General features: G+C 36.2%; 1 long non-coding RNA gene across 2 annotated transcripts; it reads left to right on the top strand.

Annotated features, from left to right (window-relative positions):
• The first annotated feature begins 2,748 nt into the window (after nt 1-2,748).
• Nucleotides 2,749-22,630, top strand: LOC147761943 (uncharacterized). Of its 2 annotated transcripts, XR_015334888.1 has the most exons (4): nt 2,749-3,573; nt 5,330-5,425; nt 16,219-16,432; nt 19,827-22,630. It is a non-coding gene; the product is annotated as an uncharacterized LOC147761943 (long non-coding RNA). The 2 variants fall into 2 exon arrangements; XR_015334887.1 differs by lacking the exon at nt 5,330-5,425 and having other exon boundaries at nt 2,772-3,573.
• Nucleotides 22,631-23,804: the final 1,174 nt, after the last annotated feature.

Genomic DNA, 23,804 nt, shown 5'->3' with positions numbered 1-23,804 from the left:
AATAAATTTTGAACCTCTGGAAAATATAACACAAGGCTTGGCGAGGCAGACAACTTCTGGTCAAGAATGACATTATTTCATGGAATTTTAACATCTGGAACTTCTGAGCACCTCCCATTTCAAGAATTTTAACCAAAATGACCTTTTCTTTATTTCAATTAATATCTTTTGTAGAAAATTTATGGCACATTATTGTAACTCCAAAATTGTAACATTTAGTCCCTTATATCTCCAAAACTGACAGAGATAGGTCCATATTGAAGTTTAATAGGAAGTCATATAATAATAATAATAATAATAATAATAATAATAATAATAATAATAATCTTTATTGAGCACTTAAATGTGTACACGTTACATTTTACAGGCTCTCTACTCTGGTCATAACAAATTAACAACAATTATACAAATCTATACAAATACTTATGGAATGGTTACTGGGAAGCAGCACAGAATAAACGACTATTGCTATTGATGGGTGTGTCTTTTTTTTTTTTCAAACTTTCAGCCACGGAATGAGCAGCCACGGAATATATATATATATATATATATATATATATATATATATATATATAATGTTCTCAAGCACGATTCACTTTTTGGACTGAGCAGCCACGGAATTTTTTCATGATCTGTTTTTTGCTCAGGAGGTATCATTAGTCTACTTCTTCTGTCACTATATTCTTCCCATTTCAGTAAAAAGTGGATCTCCGTTTCAATTTCATTACAGTGGGGACACTTGCGATTTTCAGTAGGGGTTTTAGGGGACGTATAGCGGCCGCGTTCAATTTCTAATTCGTGGTCACTAATCCGCATTTTTGCAATAGTCTTCATTTCTGATGGTGTGACTTTCATTAACAGATATTTTTCAGTGGTGTAAGTTTTTTGAGTAATCTGTATGTCGTAAGATTAAAGTAGTTATTACTCTCCAGGTCTTTCCAAAATAGTTCCTCATTTTTTTTTCTTTTTTTTTTTTTTTTTTTTTTTTTTTTTTTTTTTTTTTTTTTTTTTTTTTTTTTTTTTGTTAATAGCATCTCTTAGGTTTTCAAAGTTATCTAGTGTTTGTGTATCAGTTTTATGACCCAGACCCCAACACTGTATAAATGTTAATTGTTGATTCAGACCAACAGGGTCCTTTTTCTTTTTGCTCCTGTTCATAAATGTTTTTGACCAATTTGTTGGAAGGTAGCTCTTTTAGTCTGGCACTGTATCTCTGTTTTGCAACATCAGAATAGAGTGGAAATCTTCCATATTCAGCTCTACAGGCATTGTTCATAGCATTTTTTTTTCGTCCACCTAGTGCCATTTGCACATTTTTAGATGTAGTTGTTCAAAAGGAAATTTATTTAATTTTGAAAGTGACACTTGTTTTTCCTTGAATATTTCTTTCTGACCAAACTTCACACCCATACAGTAAAATGGGCTTGATGATTTTGTCAAAAAGTTTTAAGTTGAGTGGGGGAGATGTTATCTTGTTCGAGGACAGGGCTGCTTTAAGAGCACAAAGATAGATGCATTATTGAATAAATAAATTTAGGAAAAACCTTATCGGTATCTGGATTATAATGAAGGGTTACAATATTCTTAGTTATAAATATAAGTACGCGTCCATTTATTTATTTACCGGTACTTAAAGACTTGTATGTGGGTATCATTGGTTGCCACAAAAGCACTCCCCTTTTGAATGTTCATTTGTAGTGAGAGCTACATGTAAATTTCTCACGTTAAATAAACACATACATTACTTTCTATAGTGTGCAGCGTGGACGAGTAAAACGTTATTCGTCCAAGGTCCACAAAACCTTTTTATAACCACCCCCCTCCCCTGTCTGATCCTACCCTCTACCAGGGCGACAGATTGATTTTCCACAGATATTCACAGATATGTCTCTAGGTAAATAGACAGTCATTTTGGTCTGAAGTCGATTCAGCCACAAATGTCCACAATAATAACTGCGACCTTAGTAGAGGGTAATTTGATCCCCTCTTTACACCAGTTTCCGGTGTCTGTCATCAATTTCAAAGCTAGCGGAATTGATTTTCAGAAAAAAATGGACATTTCTGATATCAACATACCTGTAACCTTGATCAAATAATTATTTAGAGTCAGCAAAAACAAAAAGTAATAAATAAATAAATAAACCCCCGACCATACTCCCTACCCACGAGCGTGATCGTGAGCACGCCTTTTATACCCCTGGCGTGGGGACAACGCACTTCCGCCGTGCTTTCGACTTTGCTATTTAGCTGTGAGGGAGTACTCAACACGCAAAGGACACTTTCTCCTTCATTGGACCACGCACGACTCACTTGCATATTTCTCGCAAACTCCTTGCGAGTGGAACAAGTTACGTTTGCGGCCTCGCTGTTCGCATATTATTCGTAAAATCTTTCGAACGTGTCCAACATCCTCCGTACGTGCTTACGGGCTGTCTGCGAATTTCAAATTTCGCAAGAAGAACTTGAGATTCGTGAGATTCTACGCAAAATTTGGTCGTAAACTGGTCGTAAGAGCCAGTACGTACTGTTGTGACAGAGGCTTAACATGCATAGGGCACCTATCCCGGTGTCACGTGTACGGTTCGTTCTGCGTGAACCATCCGTCCTGACCGATGGTGATGGTTCGCGCAGCAGACGCCTGTATGAGCCGTTCCGTGAATGATCCGTTGTTATTCACCTGCAGTGTTATATTCGGCTAGTTCATTTTCTTCCTCATTATATATTTACTATTATGAGGATAATTCATGTGTTAATTAATGATTTTGATAGAGAGTCAGCATCAAGTTACAGTTCGACGCATGGATGAACCTACCGTGGACGGGCCGTCGTTATTCAGCTGTTGGCCTACTACAAGTATTTTGTATTGATTTTGCTAGGCGTCATGATATGACCACCAGAGGGAAATCGCGGTAGAGGTGAACATCTATAAGATATGAATACTTCTTAAGATTTTGTTTGAATTAGCAGCATGTTCTCAACAGTGAATGTTTATTAAAGTCTAAGAATGTATTGATGACTCGATAGAGACGGACTGTACACGCCGCAAGTCTCTCTGATTTGCCTGCGCTTCGTGCGCATGAGCAGAACGGATGGTTAACACTCCGAACGATTCATGCCACACCGGTCTAAACCCCTTTCACCATCCCACAACACCACAACAACAACGTTTTTATACAAAAAAGTACCTGCAGTTAATCACCTCTTTACGTCAGCCCAGAATTTTAAAACACAGTTCTTTTTATTCCACAGTACCATAACTGTAGACGTAATGACAGTAAAGGTTATTCTATAGTCACCATAAGGGTTACCACCTTTTTATATGGACGTTTTGGGGCATTCACATATTGATCCTGTCGGTATTTTGCTCATTGTTATACAGCGACTGCAGACAATGCAGTGTATATATATCATTATTGCAGTCACAGTGTCTGCCCTCGAATAAAATAGGTAGCGTGCTATTGTGCTGGACTTTTCTACGGGTTAAATAAACAAGGTGTTCATATAAAACCGGTTTACACTATACATATTAGTTAGTACATCTACAGGAGTCTGTAAGCTGGTCAAAGAAAAAAGGTATGTATGATAACTATTGTTTATGGATTTTCTTTATACCCCCGTCAAACTAGAGGCGAAATGAGCAAGAACGCCGTCGGAAAGACAATTATTTGTGTGTTCCTGGAAATTCGAACAACATTCTAAAAATCCCGAGTGCATTCCAAATATTTTTACCCATTCTTGTGACCGGCCCGAATGTTCAAAACTTTCGAAGTGCATTCCAAGTGGAAAATTATCGAATGGCACTTGAATAGTATTCTAACTGCACTATGACTGCATTCTAAATATTCTTAATAACGCTGTCAGAATGAAGTCAGTATATTTAGAATATTGTTGTAAAGCAAAAGACTTACACTTTCGATAATTACAAAAACAATTAACACAGAATCAATGTGTAGGAAGTTACTGAGTGCAAGTTAAATTTCTTTAAGTGTCAACAAGTGTAGAGATTGTTCTCGAAGTAAGAAAGGATGAACATTTCAAAGTCACATATAATTGGATCTGATTGGTTAATTTTTCTATAGATTTGCACGTTTCTAACACGTGTAAAACTCATGCAAACTCGAGATGGACAAGGTCCAAGCATGAGTAATTTGGAAAATAGTGTAAATATTTAAAATTAAAAACAGGTCTCACTGAAATTACTAAATTAGGAAATGTTGAATGGCGTTTTATAATATGAGAAGGACAAATTATTTGGGAAAATAGTGTATAAATACTTGTAGGTTCTGTGAAAAAGTGAATCGGTGAATAAACGGAATATCAATAATGCTGTCAGAATGCAGTCAGTATATTTAGAATAGACTTCGAATGGCGTACTAGTGTAGTTCGATTGCTGGCTGAATTAATATTTCAGCTCATTCGAGGCACATTCGAAACATTCTTTCGGGATTTTATAGGTCAATTTGAAACTTCTTCCCGAATGTAGTACGAATTTTTAAATTTAGTCATACTAGCTGGTTCTGCTTGATTCTTGTTGATTCCGAATAAGTGTGACGGGGGCTTAAAGGACACACATGTTTAGACTCTCTTCACAGCTTATTGTATTGCTCGGGTCCATGATCATACTTCCCCATTTTAGTAAGTGGTAATTAAGGATAATAGTTGTGAATGTTTGTACTATGAACCTTTAGTCATTTTGTAACGGGACCGGTGCAGTTGTTAGGCGTGTGCGCGAGGATAGTAAGAATGACACAACAGTCTAGGAGAGGTTTCCCTATTAATACACTTTATTACTTTAACCCTTTACATATACAGGGTCATCTAGCTCAGGTAGGCACAGCGCTACGGTAAGACAGTGACCCAATCGTTCCCTCGATCTAGGCTCTGATTGACCCGGCCGTCCTCAGTCCTCAGTCTCCCTCTCGTGCTCTCGGCGTTGCTGGTCACTCTGACGTCCCTGGGATCGGTTTAGCGTTAGCTTTTTGGTGTAGAAATCAGGACGCCCTTTTATACTGAATTTTGAGGGTGAGGTCACTGTTTACCGTGCCTGATAGTGACAGGATAATTCTCCTTATATAAACGGTTACTAGTTATACTGGTAACTTGGCCTTAAACTTCTATTCTATATTATGCATGTTGTTAAAGCAATACTTTCACCCGTAATTGATGATAAATAAACATAATACTGGGCACTTAATATAATATAATATATGTGCGGCCCTTCGAATGTATAATCTTATAAGGCTCGATGGTCACATTTGCATCTTCAGTTAAGGTAGCACCGTCCAACACCGACTTTCAAGATAGCTTAAGATTTCTCTGTACCTTTCAGAGTTTAAAGGATAATCACTTGGAATTGCCCTTGTAGAAAATCCGAGATAGAGATAGAGATGACAGCGGTGTGACTAACATATTCACAGGGAGCCAGGTGTGGCATTGGCCTATTACACAGAAGGTTTAATTACTAAATGTTACGTAAAGGCTCATCTTGCTACCAACTGCGTTACAATTTATTCGTTCTTTATTCTAGAGCCATTTTCTTATTACAATACCAGAAATCAAACAATTAAATTTTATTTGGAGAGATACTGCTAACACGTTTATATTTATCGCTAGTGAGTTTATTTGCTGTAAAAGCTGTAACTGATCTCATATTTAAATAAATTGAATTCTCTTATAAGCCTGATGTGAGAGAACAGTAGACGATTAAACTTTGTGATAAATAATTCGAGTTATTGTACCACCAGCGTATGCGCTGGCGGTACACATGGTTTTAGTCCCGTCCGGTCCGTTCCGCCGCCATGTTACCGTTACCGCTTCTTCTCCTAGACTACAAGGGTCTGCGTACCCATCTCTTGGATTTAGGTCGCAAACAATCTCAACTCCATGTAAAATTTGGGCATGGTCGGTGCTGGGGTCTAGGTGTGGCGCTCATTGCAATGCACCCTTGTCCAAAATTTGCAAAATTAAATGCTAATTATCTACCATACCGAAGGAATTATGGGAAAAAATTCTACAGACGGCTGACCGAAAGTCATATGTGGAGATTTCAAATATGCCCTTGGATTATAACCTTTGACCTTCATTTCAAGGTCAAACGGGCCAAAATTTTCAAAAAAAAAAAAAAAAAAAAAAAAAAAAAAAAAATTACCAAAAAAAAAAAAAAAAATATTTGCGCTGATATTCAGAAACTACACAGACCTTACCTATAATATTATTGGAATGTGTTGCCCTTTAGGTCATCTTTCATCTCCGTGAGTTTGGGGTCAATCGGTGCATTTTCACGGGAGTAGCGGCCAAAAGATACCGAAAGTAAAAACTGTCTCCAATTCGGGAACCGTTAATGCCTTTTCTTTTTTGCATTTTGTACAGCATGTCAAGCCCAACACTGGAGGTGGTCTCCGTTTTTTTTTTTTTTTTTTTTATTTCCATACGGTTTACGAGTTATACTGTAACAAAAAGTACATTGTGGTGGTGAAAGCAAAATCTGCAATACGGTAATATGTAATAAATTTTGAACCTCTGGAAAATATAACACAAGGCTTGGCGAGGCAGACAACTTCTGGTCAAAAATGACATTATTTCATGGAATTTTAACATCTGGAACTTCTGAGCACCTCCCATTTCAAGACTTTCAACCAAAATGACATTTTCTTTATTTCAATTAATATCTTTTGTAGAAAATTTATGGCACATTACAGGGGCGTAACCAGACCTTTAAAAATTGAACGCACAGATTTTTAAAATTCCCAGCAAAATGTAGACTAACGCAAGAGATAAGGGCAGCGTAATTACAGCATATGTCATTTAGTCAGAAATGTACTTGCAATTAAAAAAGTTTCAATATTCTTATTACCCAGAACGGTATATTTATTTAAAAGGAGGCTAGCTTCGCATATGTGGAACCCCCTTCAAATAATCCTGGATCCACCTCTGAGTTGAACTAACATACGGTTTCATTCACCTTACATGTGGATGCATGGCTCCCAAAAACACCGACACGACAGAGCTCTGATACATCTAAGTTTAATTATTTGTTTGTAAAAATTGCCCATGTCACCCTGTTAGTTTGGAGGGGTAAGCTGGGTCAAGTCCGTGTCAAAATTATTTGAAGTTTTGCAGGAAAAATTCTTCCCTTGTTTCTCTAGCTCCTTCTTAAACCTGGTGTCCAGATTTTATCTAGCTGCTCTTTGAAAATAACACTCAGGCAGATTTTTACCTGAAATAAATATCGCCAGATATTCTTAAGAAAGAGGGTACAGAAGAGTTGAGGGCCACTGAACCCTCCAATTAAGAGGTAAAGGAAGTTTCAGTTAGATGGACGATTAAGATAGGACTTGTTAAGGTTACAGGCATTGTTTGTCTCAGTTTGCAAGACGAAGGGGGGGGGGGGAGGTCGGAACAATTATGCCTATGCAAATGATACAGAGGATTTGTACATACAGGTCACTTTAATAAGCAGGGGATTTTCTTTTATATTCCGTGAAAAATACACTAAATTTATATAAAATAATATCACGGTTGGCCAAAAAATTGTACGCACAGTGCATCCGTGCGTATACCTAGTTACGCCCATGCATTATTGTAACTCCAAAATTGTAACATTTAGTCCCTTATATCTCCAAAACTGACAGAGATAGGTCCATATTGAAGTTTAATAGGAAGTCATATAATAATAATAATAATAATAATAATAATAATAATAATAATAATAATAATAATAATCTTTATTGAGCACTTAAATGTGTACACGTTACATTTTACAGGCTCTCTACACTGGTCATAACAAATTAACAACAATTATACAAATCTATACAAATACTTATGGAATGGTTACTGGGAAGCAGCACAAAATAAACGACTATTGCTATTGATGGGTCTTTTTTTCAAACTTTCAGTTATATATATATATATAGATGTAATGTTCTCAAGCACGATTCACTTTTTGGACTGAGCAGCCACTGAATTTTTTCATGATCTGTTTTCTGCTCAGGAGGTATCATTAGTCTACTTCTTCTGTCACTATGTTCTTCACATTTCAGTAGAAAGTGGATTTCCGTTTCGCTTTCATTACAGTGGGGACACTTGCGACTTTCAGTAGGGGTTTTAGGGGACGTATAGCGGCCGCGTTCAATTTCTAATTCGTGGTCACTAATCCGCATTTTTGCAATAGTCTTCATTTCTGATGGTGTGACTTTCATTAACAGATATTTTTCAGGGGTGTAAGATTTTTGAGTAATCTGTATGTCGTAAGATTAAAGTAGTTATCACTCTCCAGGTCTTTCCAAAATAGTTTCTCATTTTTTTTTTTTTTTTTTGTTGATAGCATCTCTTAGGTTTTCAAAGTTATCTAGTGTTTGTGTATCAGTTTTATGACCCAGACCCCAACACTGTATAAATGTTAATTGTTGATTCAGACCAACAGGGTCCTTTTTCTTTTTGCTCCTGTTCATAAATGTTTTTGACCAATTTGTTGGAAGGTAGCTCTTTTAGTCTGGCACTGTATCTCTGTTTTGCAACATCAGAATAGAGTGGAAATCTTCCATATTCAGCTCTACAGGCATTGTTCATAGCATTTTTTTCGTCCACCTAGTGCCCATTTGCACATTTTTAGATGTAGTTGTTCAAAAGGAAATTTATTTAATTTTGAAAGTGACACTTGTTTTTCCTTGAATATTTCTTCGGACCAAACTTCACACCCATACAGTAAAATGGGCTTGATGATTTTGTCAAAAAGTTTTAAGTTGAGTGGGGGAGATGTTATCTTGTTCGAGGACAGGGCTGTTTTAAGAGCAAAAGTTGCTTTTATAGCTATTTTCTTTAAATTTTCAATTGCTTTTTTCATTGAACCTGTATTTCTAAAGGTTAAACCCAGATAATTACACTCTTTGACTGATTCAATGGCTACAATATTTATTGTAAATGTTGTTGCAGAGTCTAATTTTCCTTTTATATTAAATATTAAATCTTGGACTTTTTTCGTCTATGTTTAGTTTCCACTTTTTACAATAAGCTTGCAGTGCCGTTAGTTTATTTTGTAGACCATCTTTAGATGCAGATTTTAGGACAAGATCGTCAGCATACAAGATGTGATTCAGTCCGTTAATAGCACCGGACTGGTTACAAGAATGGAAAACCTCCTTGATGTCATCCATGTATAAATTAAAGAGAGTGGGACTAAGATTATCCCCTTGGCGAATTCCTAGTCTTGATAGAAATGGGGTAGTGTAACCTACACCTACCGAGATGCCTAATCTGGTGTTACTATACATGAAGTGAAACAGGAACTTCTGGTGATGAATAATAGGTTATAGTGCTGCAAGGTCTTGTTTTCTATCCCTGATGTACGAGTAGCTTTTTCTACAGTTTCTATAATTCTCTTAACGTATGAAAATATGCAGGTTTTCTGATATAATAAGACTTTGATAAAATCAAAACCAATAATACTTTTAAAGTCGAGAGTCGGGATAAATATCGGCAAGGTGGAGATATGTCCCGCTGGCGCTTCCGCAACAGCAAGACTGAATGAAGGGCGCAAGTTACAAAGCAAAACATGTTTAGTCAAGTTAAAGACTTAATTACCGGCTTAACAGCGGCGACAGTGACTCCCGCTGTGAGCGACATGCGCTGTCTATCGTAATCCCCCTATCATTAACACTGTCGGGGGCATGCGCACTAGCTCGTATGATGTAGACAGCGTGGGCTATTAAAGTGACCGGGGACTTAATAGCTACACGGTACCTGTTGACTAGTGATTTCAAAGTAAAGATATGATCTGCTGTTCTATAACCTGGCCTGAAGCCTGCTTGCTCTTCACTTAATTTGTTTTCATTGTTAATATGTTGGATTAGCCTGTGTGCTAAAACTGAATTAAATAATTTTCCTAAGCAACTAGTTATGCAAAGGCCTCTATAGTTTTCAGGGTTCATATTGATTTAAAAAGCGGAATTATAATTCCTAGGTTCCATGATTCAGGGATTTCAGATGTATTCAGCACCACGTTAAATAGTTCTGTGAGCACAACTGCAAAATACTGTACCCCCGCTTTCAGCATTTCATTTCTCACCTTGTCTTCCCCAGGTGATTTCCCATTTTTTAGATATTTAATGTCATTTTTAACCTCTTTCACTGTAAAAGGTTTGTCAAGTACTGCTTCACCTGATAGGCTTTCATAAGATTTAATTTCATTATCTAAGGCATGGTCACCTTCAGGAAGGATCCCACACAAATGGTAGAAGTGGTTAAACCATGTATCTGGACTAATTAAAGGACAATATTCATATAAAAATCCATTTCTCGAATTCTGAAGATCCAGCACTTAATCTATACGCTACAGTTATGTTTTAATCGATCCCCGTCATTTAAAAATTATAAAAACAATCTATTAGTAGACAAAAAGCGTTTTAGTAAACCTCACCTCAATATGCATAAACGAAGCAACAGATCTGGATCACGTGGTACTGTGACAACAATCACGATAAAGGTCTATGAGACTCAAGTGAGCTGCATGGTGCATACAGACGGAGAAGTTAAGGAAAGTTGTGTTGAACGGAGTTGAGGAATTTGCGTTATGCCTCGGTGTGTTGCCGTGGGATTCACCAAAATTGCAGCTCTCGTTGACAATCTTTCTTTGTCTGTCACGGTCTTCCGTGACTTACTAACTTCGGTGACAATAGTTGCGATGCTCTAGATCATGGTCACCTCAGGTGGTTTAGATCATATCAAGAGCTGGTAGTCTTTCAGCTTAACTGTCATCAGTTGGCAAACTTACTGATTGCTGATGCATTTTAAATGCATTGTAGTTGACCAAAAGCTCGTTTACAACAAACCTGTTAATTATGCACCGCTGCACTTCCCAACCCCGGTAATAACAGGTATCAAAATCGTCTTGGTGGGCTTTCAAATTTTTCAAAATATCTCATTTATTTCATGGGGTGATTTTATTGGTATTTGTAAATGACGTTTAATATCAATATTTAAACAATTGAGTTCAAACACCGTCGCGAACATTAATAAAAGTAATTGCTCTCAGGGTAACTTGAAACATGCGTATGCCCAGGCATTACTTCCGTGGAAGAAAACGTGTTGAAGAACAAACAGAAAAAAGAGCGGTATATTAAAGAAAAAAATAGGAACTTATGTACTAAAATGGTTCGTTATCCTAATTCGTTTATGCTTTGAGGATTTGTTTCTGAATGTTATTTCATCTGAAGTATAAAATAATTTAAAAGACTTATCATTTTATACCTTGAAATACAAGTTCTGCGTCTGTACACAAAACTTTTTGCAAATTTGTATGCTTTGCCAAACCCAAAAACATGTAGCAGATCAAGGTAAAAGAGCATTGTTTGCTATAAGTAGCATGGGAAAAATCATTACTTGAACGTTTACTAAATGTGCAGTTTTACATACGTGAGTATAAAAAATTAAAAAAGTCCAAGCACGCACAGCAAAATGTAGACTAACGCAAAACATCAAGAACAGCGTAATCTCAGCAAATGTGCCCCATATAGTAGCTTAATTTCCATTAATAATAAAATAATCATTTAAGTCAAAAATTTTCTGTCGATTTAATAAATGTTCTAATTTATCCAGAACGGTATATATATTTATTTAAGAGGAGGCTAACTGAAATATAGTTTTATTATTTGTTTATTTTGTATTTGAAAATTGCCCATGTCACCCTGTTAATTAGAAGGTCTAAGCTGGATCAAGTCCGTGCTAAAATTCCTATGAAGCTGTGCAGGAAAAATTCTTCCTCTGTTTCTCTAGCTCCTCAATAAACCCGGTGTTCAGATTTTATCTAGTACCCCCAGGTCCGCGGGGGCTGCTCTTTGAAACTAAAGCACAGGTAGATTTTTACCTGAGATAAATATCGCCAGCCATTTAACCCTCTAATTAAGAGGTAAAGGAAGTTCCAGTTAGATGGATGATTAAGATGGGACTTGTAAAGGTAACGGGCATCATTTACCTCAGTTTAAGAAAAGTATCCAAGACGGAGTGTCAGCGGTTTAATAAAAGTAATTGAATTTCACAAATAACATGGCCCTCATATGCAATAATCCACAGTACCCTTTACTCATTCAAATGCAGTGTTTTATACAACTTGGAATAACCATAATTAAATGCTCGTTAAAGAATTGACTAGACGGGAATGGTTTTACACAGCTTCATGAGGATTTAGATCCCTCGGGTAAGAGATTTGAATGAGTATTAACTTTTATCAGAAGCCAGAGAAGTCATCTTACAGGTAGACAATGCAGCTCAGTTTGACAGCTAAGCACGCTCTGTTCTCCAGTGGCTCGATTGTCGTCATCGGACCACGTGACCACGTAGCTCATTAACTCCCAGGCCGAGCAAATAGGACGTTTTTTAAAGCCAAAAATTTACAAAATGAGCTTTTAATTTGTGTATTTGGATAAAGATATCGTTAGTTGGGCATGTTTTCTGAAGAATATGTTCCGTTGAGCCTTGAGGCCATTCTGACGGTATGAAGCAAATCCTTTAAGTTTTTCTGCTCTTTATCTTGGTTTAGTTTTTTAAGGGTTTGCCAAAATGCCTTGGGTTTTTTTTTTTCTTCAAAATTTAACAGGTCATTTAAGAGTGCATTTTTGTTGTTATGTTTCTTTTGTTTAATAACTTGTTTGTACTTTTTTGCAACTTCATGGTATGTGCATGAAATGAATTTATTCTTAGGGTTATTTTGAATTAATTTGCCTAGGTACTTTACATTTCGTCGTAGTTCAGCACAATTAAACGCCGTCATACCACAGCTGTTTTCTCGTTCTTTTAGGACTTTTTTAGGCTTATTTTCAGTTCGCTTCTTAATACGCAAGGATGATTTAGCAGCATTTTCCAAGATGTCTGTAAATGAATTGCATGCAATGTGCACACCGTCTTTTGTAGCAGGGAAGTTGGAGGGAGCAAATGTCATTCATCATTGTCTCATTTTCTAGGGCCTCTATGAACTTTTCCCGTGAGTTTGACTCCCAAATGTAGCGGTCACTGAATCCCTTCACTCGCTGTGTTTGTGCAGACTTTTTGAAACCTGTTATTTGTAATGTCCGATCTAACCCGCAGTGATCTGATAGGTAATCTATCGGATGTATTGTAAAATATTTGATTTTGCTCAAAAGCTCATCACTAACAATAGCGTAATCTACAGTGCTGCAACCCTTTGTGTTGTAACAGGTGAAATATCCTAAAGGGTTGCCTCGTATTCTACCATTTGGAATACATAAGTTTCTGCTAATGCACAGTTCTAGTAGGGTTCTTCCCTGGGGGTTCACCACACTGTCTAGGTTATTTCTAGGCTTTGAGTTCCCGTCACTGATGCGGCTGTCAGGCATAGGTCCAATCATATTGTCATCTTTCACAAAGTCTTACACCATCCCTGTTATGGCATTAAAATCAACTAACAAGCAAACTGAGCCCAGGGCTTTAAACTGTGTAATTTCTTCCTCTAGTATATCAAAAGTTGCTTCATCAGATGAAGAAATGCCTGGTTTTATGTATAGTGCACAGAGAAATATATCATTTTGCATTCCGAAATGTTTACCAGTCATCCTAATCCACAACAAGTTCGTACTGCTACCATTACACATCTTGATTGCATCTCGGAACTCTGTCTTATAGTATATCACAATTCCACCTGAAGGTCTACCTCTAGCTTTCTTTTTTCTTCTAACTTTAAGGAAGTGGGCATGTGAGCCAGTAGGCAAGGCGACTTTTGACCTTTTAGTTGAAAAAGTTTCCACACATACAAAAATATCTACTACCCTCTACCAGGGCGAGTGATAGATTTTTTACAGATATTCACAGATATGTCTCTAGATAGATAGAGAAGCAATAAAGGGATTGCTCTGAAACTTGACAGGTACCTTAGAGAAGGTATGATTCGACAGCTAAGCAACACAGTTTGATATGGGATTCTTGCTCTCAGAGAAAATAGCCAGAAGCGGACAGCCATTGCCAGGCAATTCAACATTTATCAGGAATCGTTAGTAAAGTCCTCCAAAGAAATGCTACAACAGGGGCATCTACTCCAATACCTCGACCAGGGTGTCCGAGTATCACACCAAGAAGACAGGATCGGCTTCTCTTTAGAGTGCGCCGTGCTGGTCGTACAAACACAACCAGTGTGGCAGAAAAGAGTGGCAGAATGTCATTCAAACGCCCGTCTCTAGGTCCCTCGTGAACAAGAGATTACTGCAAGCCGGTTACTTTGCACGAAGACCAGTACGGAAACCACTGTTAACAGCAGCTCATATACAGCGACGTCTGCAATGGGCTGGGGACCACGTGCGTTTGCAGCCAAAACACTGGAATCAAGTCTTTTACAGTGATGAGGCCAGATATATATATATATATTTTTTTTTTTTGGGGGGGGGGGTTACGGTCGAATCCGTGTCGCACGAAGTGTACGAGAGGCATGAAACGATGATTGTGTACTGTCTAGGGTGCAAGCAGGGGTTAGTAACGTCTCTGTTTGGGGATCATTTCATGCCGACAGTGATTCATGCGACAGGCAAATATCACTGCGTGGAATGATATCCCCATCCAAACTCTAAAAAAAAACTTGCCACAGGGTATGCCATGTAGGATGAGGGCGCTGCAAGCGGCTGCTGGAGGTCATACCCGCTATTGATGACTTTTCATGATTAACTGTAATGAGTTCTTTTACTGTGTAACATATCACTGTCAGGAGGCTATCATTTTCTTTAATATCTGAGCTTAAAGTAAATACTGACATTAATCTGGTGATATGGTTTTCCGTAGTTAAATCAGCGTAAGAAGTGTTTTGGTTATTTATATAAAAAATCAAAACATTATATAATGCTTTTCCAGAATGTTTTTTGTTGACTGGGACATTATTTTGCATGGAGTTAAAAACACGCATAACGTTACCATAACGTTATCATTATATTATTCTGTACCATAACCAGCATGTTACACCTGATAACGTCATGAAAACGTTACTTGTTATCTGGATTACTACTTAAAAGGCATATTTTAAATAATCATGAGTTATTGCAAGGAAGGAAACGTGTTCGAGCAGGCTGCTCCACGCCATCAATAGCTCCACACGTTTACAAGGGGAAGTGTTTAGCCAAATTGTAGAGCCTTGTGATAAACTTGTTATGGGGTCAGATTCCGGTGAAGCTAATCACCTAGCTAAACGTGCAACACTGCTACAAAATGTTAAGCATTTTCTTCTGTGAGAGGCTTGAAAAACTAAACGTGGTGTTCAACAGCTCCACGCGTTTAGGAGTTCCACACATGTTGCAGCTCCATATGTTTATCAGCTCCACGCGCTTAGCAGGGGAAGTGCTTAGCCAATGTGTTTATCTTAGTTTTAATAGCCATCAGTATTCTTGTTTAAATCATTTATTAATTTAATCTGACTGCCTCTATATATTTATCAAACTCTTCTTGGATTGCAAGATATATAATAATAATAATAATAATAATAATAATAATAATAATAATGGATTGTTATATGTATACATACATAAATATAAAGTGAAGACTTGTTTTATTTGAGTTTATCAAGGTTAGACATGGACGTAAACCTAGAAAGGGGTACGAGTTTATCAAGTTTAAAAGTAGGTGTAAACTTTAGGAAGGGTACAAGTTTATCAAGAAGCAGTGTAGGTGTCTGCAATCTTAAAATCTCAAGATGAAGTCGCCGCTTCCCCCTGATACGACCACATGCACGTGTACATTTGACAGAGCATATAAAAAAAACCCAAAATATCCCCTTTAACCCCAAACCCGCAAAATGTCAGCAAATGTCTTAATATAAAGACACATTTAGAGGGATTCACAATAAAAGCGGCCGTCATCGGCCAAATTTCGAACATCATACTTGTGTTTGTCACTTTAGTGCTTTTTTCTATTCTTCTGACACCACATTGAACCTGTTTTAATCAAGGAGACATATGAAGCTGTTACCGCTAAGATATTCTTTCTTGTTTATATTTATCAACTACCGTTTACACCCATCACATAGTTTAATTAGTGTCTCTTGAAGAGGAACCACCAACTCAAGTTTCTCTGAAGTTTGCCTTTTGAAATTTAAGTTGAAATCAAACGGTGCATTTTCAGCCTAGCTTGTGGCCTTATAAGTTACTGCAAGATTGAAATTGCTAGATATGGTAGGTCCCACTCCCTGTCTGTCTATGGTATGATTTTATCCTTTTGGATCATCATATATTTCAGGTTCAGGTACTGAAGAAAGGAAGCGTTGTGTAGTCTGACCACGAGCAGCCTTACAGCCTGTTAGCAGAGCAGTAAGACAGTATAGATCCCTATCATCGTGACCAAATTCGTAAGAATCGAGTTGCCTTGACGCTAGACATGGTGCCTGACCCAGATTTAGATTATCTGTACAAGGAGGAAGTTTTTTACTGAAAACATGATTGAAGGAATAAGGGTAATAGAATATGAGGTCCTTTTTAACATTGAGCGGAACAATTTGCTGTACATCAACAAGTTTGACTGGTCGCTGACACTGACAATTTATTAAGCCTATGCATATATTAAATTTTTGAGAATCCATTACCGTTTTATAGCGTCAGAGTGTTAAAATGATTAAAACATACAATAACACTACAGTGGTTGTACTGCAATTCACACGTTCGCTTACACTGAATACGGTTCACTAGGGGTTAAATCGATATCCCTATACTCCCCCGCACCGAACTCTCTCACACCAATACTTACCCGCAGCATTTTTTTATTATTAGAAATGCGACGCCAAAACAAAATTTTAGATTAAAAACTTTTCTGTAATATGTTTTTTTTTTTCAAACATATAGGGACCCAAAAGTGACAAATTTTATTCGGAATATTGTAGAAAAATAAGGAAACAGATACTTAAATCGGTCTGCCTCGTAACTTAGAACATAGTCGACCTTTCATGACAAACTTTGTGTGCAGATCGGCTTTATAATTTTTTAAAATGTCTGTATACTTCACTTCATTCTTCATCAGTAATTACGGTATTCAAATTACACTTTTTATTTATATATCTATTAATTTTACTCAAAGCAGAAATGTTTTATCTGAAGATAAATAACACACCATAGTCTTTTCTTCAGGCACCTCTCAATTTGTTGAATTATTGAGAAATAAAAAAGCAGTGTTTCATTTAACTATAAAATATCTACTTTGTCTACTTGGACATGTGAGATTTTACAAATAATGCTCTCCTTGGGCGATTCTAGGAACCACTAGACAAGTTAAATGAGCTGTAATTATTGTTTCTTTTCTTTTACATTTAACTTGTAACAAAAAATATCTAGACCAAAAATTACCGACCTAAATATAATATCAGGAAACCTAAAAAATGGTGGAATATTGTGGATTCCTGGAACTCATGATTAACCCTTGTATCGGGATCATTATAAATAACAATTTATCGTTGACAAAGAGACACGGTGCATGTATAACGGTAATTTTACGGGGTGTGTATCGATGAGGGGATCTATTGTTTTGGGGTCGTATCAATGCGCATAATGTAAACAATTCACTAGGAAGGAGTATTGGTGCGGGGGACTAACGGTGCGGGGGTTATCGACATGACCCCTAACTAGGCACGTGGCTATTCATTTTTATTTGTTAGTATTATAAACTGGTGAGATTTACACAAATCTGTACAAATCTGTTAATCTGTGCAGAGAAATATAGTGATTTAAAACTTATATATATACAGCATCGCAATATAGTCCAAGAATTTGGTGCAGAAAAATAGGTTGAATTGTGCATTTTTACCTACGCCATACCCTGAGTGTCAGAGCAACGTAAAAGCTAGCTTGTTAAATATACCTTGTGATGGAGTCCCCTGGTATTGCTACTATGGGTTATATATGAAATCAAGATCGAGCTGGCCATACCGGAATCTAGAACCTAGGGTACTACGCCACAAATACCCGTTCAAATTAAATCTTCAAGTATATCGTCCTGTAATAGCTTAAGATATTATTTTATGGTTAGACAAAACTATGGTATGAATGAAGTATCAATATTTGCTTCTTTATGTGTATAGAAATCCAAAATAGCCTCCAAAAGTAGGAAAAAACAGTCCACTCACGGCTGAAATATGGTGAATTCACAATTTACTAAAAACTACAAGCATAAAAGTTGATATGCTTGTAAAAATAGGATTCTTAGCAATTTTGGATATAGGGGCATGTCTGAAAATTCTAATATGGCCATCAAACATTTCTTTAGAAAAAAATCAACTTCGTATTCTTATAATAGTCTTTTTTATATATTTTTGGTTTGGAATCACCTCATTATAAATGATTTATCAAAAACTGCTCCTTTAGTTATATTGAAATCTAAATTGACTGTAAAAAGTGAAACGGGACTCCTTTCGGTCAAAGTACATCCACCACATGGAGCAATTATATAGATGCCACAGGATATGACAAATGTCAAGATATTTTTACAAATTAGATTTTAATTTAAAGTTAAATTTTTCTGGTGAGTAGTTGTCGCACATTTGAGAAATATATGGGAAATTAGTAATTGGACAATTTTTTCAACAGAAGATAACGACTTGGTAGACCGAAATTGCAAGAATATATGCTTACCATTTACTTTTTTCATTTTTGATTTGCAAGGGATTTGAATGTCAAATATATATATTTTTTTACATTTCTACTTATTGGTTAAATAATTGTCATTCATTCTTATATTTGCTTTTTTGAGGCTAGGTTACATTGGTTCTTCTTTCACATTTTAAAGATTTTTATATGATAGTAGTTTGTTTATAAAGGGAAAGTCGCCCTGATACGCTAACTGAGAATTGATCTTAATGAAAATCTAGGGCAAAGGGCAAAACTACTTATGTTGTTTTAGCAAAAAAGGGACTGTTTCAGTAAATAGATAATAAATGTAACATGCGTGGTGTTTTTAGAAGGTCTGTAGGTCTTAACAAGGCTTCTGCTCAAGTAGGAATATGATGATCATACAAGAAGTTGCAAAGTCCAAATGCCTATTCACGAGTGATTATGATTCAATACAATACAATAAAATGCAATACAATGCATGTGGCCCATGGGCTTTTGAGTGCCATTTTGGAATTTTTAAACATTAAGGAGCAGATATTGATACTATATACAAACCATGGTATTTTCTAACCATCAATTGACATTGGAAGTCATTAAAAGACCATATGAATCGCTTTCACCTTCAAAGGGGCATATTAAAATTGACTGCAAAATTTTTCAGACGTGTCCTTATACCAAACTTGCTAAGAATCATGTTCTCCACAACTGTGCCAATTTTTATGTTTGTATTTTTAAGTGCATGATGAATTCACCATACTGCTACATATTTTGCTTTTGGAGGCCATTTTGTGTTTCTTAACATCTAAACAAGCAGGTATTGATAATTCATTCATAGCATAGTATTTTCTTACTATAAATGGTATTTTAAACCATTATAGGACTATATATTAGAAGTTTTAATTTAAAAGGGTAGTTAATTGTAGAAGGTATAAAATTGTTTTGAAGACAAGTATCCGAAATCAAATTTCGGCATTTTCACTGTCCGATCTGATTTTTTGAAAGCTATAGGTAATATCTTGCAACTTTTGGGGCTCGCAAAGAAGTTTTTATTTTACATTTACCGAATTGCAGACCATTACAATCTTGGTTTAATAAAATGTCTTCAGTGTAAAGATGCTGCCGTAGATAAGGTGTAAAAACATCGGTGTATTGCTCTAAAAAATGTTAAATGTGTAAAACATCGAAATTGCATATAATTGCATACGGTAGTTGGCCAGGTCTTATTTTTTCAACGTCTGCCATTTATTACAGATGCCGTGCCACATGACCATGACAAACTGTTTGAGAAAGGATACCATTGATGATATTCAAAAGAGGATGCATTGAGCTCATTGCCAGCACCAACAAGGAGTGACAGGTTCAAAACTGTGCAAGGGTACGCAGCCACAGGTTTACAAGAAATTCAATATGAGCGCAGTAAAATTAGTTGAGGTGATGTGTCTTTGCTTGGTGGCATAAGTTATCTGTATTTATCTGGAATAAGAGATCACTATCAGGGTATTAGCAGGCTTATTGATGAAGGAGCCGATGTCAATTCACAAGACAAAGAGGATATAAGTAGTATACATTTAGACGCAGAAAACGGCAGCATTAAAGTTGTCACATATCTAATTGATAAAGGATTGATCTTTATGTTCGAGACAGGGAAAGTAGAAGTAGGATATATTTGGCACTAGAGAACCGTCATGGTGATATTGCCACCAAGCTGTTTGATGCAGTTGCAGAACTGCCAGGGGAAGGATATCTATTTCCCAGTGAAATTAATTAAGGTGAAAGCACGTGCTTTGGTGAAGATGTTTAGTAGTATTTGTGGAATGTCTTTATCTTACATAACCAATGAAAAAAGAATAGAATGGTGTATTTTGCGGTAACATGCAATAACAAAATTAAAAAGCCGGAATTTCCCGATATACTGGAAGGTTATACCATTCTTGTCTGGGGAGGCTCAGTCGGTGGTAATGGGGAGCAACCGGATGCAGGCGAGTCACGTGAACTTTCTGTCGGCTGTTGTATAGGTTTAAGGGACACTTTTGGAAGCCTTAGAAGCCTTGGTTATATAATTATAACCAATTTTAAGTTACCTACTGGGTCTAATTTCAACGAGCGCCATTGCTATTGTTAGCCACCCACTAGATCTAGATGCCGTTATTGAGCAACTTGGTTTGGGAGAAAGTTCTAGATTATTTATAAATTTAAAGAAAATCATGAACACAAAAGAAAGTTCTAGAATATTGTGAGAAGTAATGCTCGGTCTCGTTCACAGAATAATCTAGAATGCGTTTGGTGTGCACGTATTGGTGTATCAGATGTTTGGCAAGTGGATTTCTGAGTATACATAGGGATGAGTGCGTGTTGTTATTGTATGAGTGGTATTATTAAACTAAGAAGGCACTGTGTCAAGCAAACAGTATATAGTTTGCATAGCATTTGATATCACCTATTGATCTTAATAGGACCGGTCTGCACTTAGTAATATGATAACGAGTGGATTCTTATCAATGCAGGTATACCCCCAAGTAATCACAGCAACAACACAGTTGACATGCCTTGAATTTATTTACGTTAATTTCAAAGACTCTAGGTACCACATACATTGGTACTGTATGCATTATAGGCCTATATCTGATTACTGTGATCTACTCTTGAATTAATTTTAACTGATCTCCACCAAAAACAATAAAGCATGCACTCTGTAGGAAAATGCTGAGTGACGAAGCTGGAATATCCTAATGACATAATATCTATCTATTTTACTGTTCTGGAATAATCTCTCTTTTTTGTACGGAAACGCTGAGTCACGGACCTGTAGCAAGTTCGAGAATATTCTATAAAGAAGTTCAGTCTTTGCATATTAATAATTAGACACGTCTGAGTAGCATTTGTTTCTCAAGCGGATTTGCAAATATGCAGAGTAACTAAGTCTCTGGTGAACATGCGTCTGTCAAGTTGATTTGCAAATATACATAATTATTGAGTGTTTAGGGGAAATAACTACTGTATTTGAATGGACAGAGAGCAACCTACTATACTGCTAATTGACAATAATAAATGTTAATATGGTTATTTCCAGCTACTAGCTATTATTTTGTATGAATTAACGTATTTAACATATAAATCCTAAAGACTTTTTTGATCTACAAGCTTGAAAACTCGTATTTATAAAACTTGGCATGATGAAATGCCCTAGTACACTAACATATCGTTAAATTGTATACCATTAGTAAAACCTCTAAGAACTTCTTAAGTTTTCCCACAAGAACAGTTCACTAAATAATATATACAGCATTTTCCAAAAACTTTTGTGTAAATGCTCTTTAGTACTTTGGTGTTAAACGTCCACACAAATGTCGAGTTTTCGCCCAAAAAACATTCAAATGTATAGTTATAATAATAAGGTCCTTTGCCATAAGAGTAAAAAAAAATCCAGTCCCGTTTTCATTGAAGTAAAATACCACCCAGTGCACACCATGTTTGTCGTGTGGGTCGGTGTTGGCAATTATGCATGCAGGGTAAGTCCTTATTTGACTATGTGGCAATGTGTCCAATGCAAATACTCATCGAAAACAAGCACTTGGAAACGGAACAGTTATTAGTAGGCAATCCAATAGTTTTGTGTTCATCTTCAATACTCAACATACACATTTCTTCATAGGACTGAAGTGTAGCTTGTGTTGGAAATCAGTGTAATTGTTTTCTGTTTTGGAAGCAATGCAGCTCTATGGAGTGCTATATGGGGCTACTGTTTATGGATGGTGGTAATTGTCCCTTGGGATAATCACTAGCTAAATTCAGAGCTATAAGATTACATAAAACACACGTTGAGATTTCCCATTCAAGTCCTATAGATTAAGCTCTCTTAACTGTGTCACATAATTAGGAATTGGTGATAATTATGCAGGTAAATGTTGTTTAATATTGCAAATAAGTTTACAAAAGAAAAAAAAAAATTGTAATGCCAACATTAGTGCTATAGATGAATAACAGTGCCTTATTATCCTCAAACACATTTGGATTATTCATATCATGTTAAAACAGCAAGATTAAAAGTTTGAATAGCAGCTTTATTGTTTTTTTTTTTTTTTTTTTTTTTTTTTTTTTTTGTGTGTGTGTTTTCTTTTTAATTTTTTTCTAAACACTGGTATTTTCAACTCCCATCCACCTGAAGCTCTTCAGATTTTCTGTATTTCCACATAAGCAGTTGCATAGGTTTTTATGTCTTGAAGCAATATGTAATATTATTTTATGCACTGTCAACATTTTTCAAATATTGGGATATTCATTATGTGAATTTGAACTCTCATGGTCCAGAAACTATAATCTTATTGCAGGGGTGGATTGAGGCCGTCTTCTGGGTCTTTCAGATGACGGTCAGATTTTAAAGTTTACATTGACTGGTATCAGTTTTTTTCTGTTGGAAGACCATCAAAAGTGTAGGATGGATCAACAAATATAATTTGGAATACTGTCAGAAAATACCTCTGGATCTGCTCCTATTATTGAGCATGTTACCTGTTGTGCATGATTAAAATTCAGTGTTGATTGACAGTGCTATTATAAGCATTATTTATTATTGCATCAAAATTGACAAAATGACCCATTTTCTATAGGTTAAGCTCTCTTAACTGTGTCACATAATTAGGAATTGGTGATAATTATGCAGGTAAATGTTGTTTAATACTGCAAATAACTTTACAAAAGAAAAAAAAAATTTTGTAATGCCAACATTAATGCTATACATGAATAACAGTGCCTTATTATCCTCAAACACATTGGGGTTATTCATATCATGTTAATACAGCAAGATTAAAAGTTTGAATAGCAGCTTTATTGGATTTTTTTTTTTTTTTGTGTTTTCTTTTTAATTTTATTTCTAAACACTGGCATTTTCAACTCCCATCCACCTGAAGCTCTTCAGATTTTCTGTATTTCCACATAAGCAGTTGCATAGGTTTTTATGTCTTGAAACATTATGTAATATTATTTTATGCACTGTCAACATTTTCAAATATTGGGATTTTCATTATGTGAATTTGAACTCTCATAGTCCAGAAACTGTAATCTTATTGCAGGGATGGATTGAGGCCGTCTTCTGGGTCTTTCAGATGACGGTCAGATTTTAAAGTTTACATTAACTGGTATCCATTTTTTTTTCTGTTGGAAGACCATCAAAAGTGTAGGATGGATCAACAAAGATACTTTGGAATACTGTCAGAAAATATCTCTGGATCT

This window comes from Lingula anatina, chromosome 5 (genome assembly GCF_051362555.1).
Source record: "Lingula anatina isolate TDL-2025a chromosome 5, LinAna3.0, whole genome shotgun sequence".
NCBI classification, from domain to species: Eukaryota; Metazoa; Brachiopoda; class Lingulata; order Lingulida; family Lingulidae; genus Lingula; species Lingula anatina.
Note: the sequence above shows the minus strand (reverse complement) of the source record. Positions and strands in the feature narration are given on the sequence as shown.